Source organism: Volvox carteri (assembly GCF_000143455.1).
Source record: "Volvox carteri f. nagariensis unplaced genomic scaffold VOLCAscaffold_83, whole genome shotgun sequence".
Classification (NCBI taxonomy): Eukaryota; Viridiplantae; Chlorophyta; class Chlorophyceae; order Chlamydomonadales; family Volvocaceae; genus Volvox; species Volvox carteri.
This window is the reverse complement of record NW_003307626.1, coordinates 184127-185111: the sequence shown is the minus strand read 5'-3', so window position 1 is coordinate 185111 and position 985 is coordinate 184127.

The following is a 985-nucleotide window of genomic DNA, read 5'->3' as shown; positions in this document are numbered from 1 at the left end:
CCAAGCCCTCAGCGGCATCCATTTTACTTGCAAGGTTCTGAACGACTTTCGCGATTCTTATGTTTACCTAATTCTCCGTTGTTATTATTTATTTCGAAAGAATGTAAGTTGACTTTAGTCGGAACCATGTGCATTATGCGCTGCGCTACCGAAAGCAGGCGCCTTATGGCTTGCACACAACTGCTCCTTCGCCGAACGCTTCATCTTCCCGCGGCAGTTTCACGAGCCCAGTGTTGCAAGCTACGACGTTGGCTTTCGGTGCTTTCAGTTACTGCAAAGCAGCCACGCAATAGTCCAGCCTGCATGCCGCGTGCGACTATGGCCAGCAAGACCACCTGCGCAATGCGCTGGCGCACCTCCAAAAAATTTATATACACTTGTACAGGCGCATTTTGCGAATCGCACGCGCACATCTGCGCGGCAAAATTCGCTCCTGGCTTTTTTTGGACGATGTACGAACTGTTTTCTCGCGAAGTACGACCGGACACATTTCTGCGAGGGGCTGCTTAAACAATCTAAGTCAATTTACCGCATGCCAATTGGAGGATGCCTTGTCTCAAAAGTTTGTCCTAGCATAGCTTGCGTAGCTAGTATTGCCTGGTTTTAGTTGTTGCATGTAAGCTTGTGAGTTGGTGGCCTGGTTCATGCTTATGGGCGACAATTGAAATGCCGGGACAATGACTTATTAGGGACAATGACACGGCATTTCACGCCCTCAAAGCGGGAACAAACACTAAAACTAAATACATACATAGTTCTAAATCTTCTACTACAATTTTCCTGCAGCGTTAGAGGCCTTTAATTAATATTGGCGAACGATGCTTCCCGCGCTACCGGGATACTCCCTATGGCATAAACATGCCGGTTACCGACCGTTTGGGGCCCATTAACCCAACCGACCGTTAACCCAACTGATCGTTAACCCAACTGGCCGTTAACCCAACCGACCGTTAACCCAACCGGGCCGTTAACGCCATTCAACCGG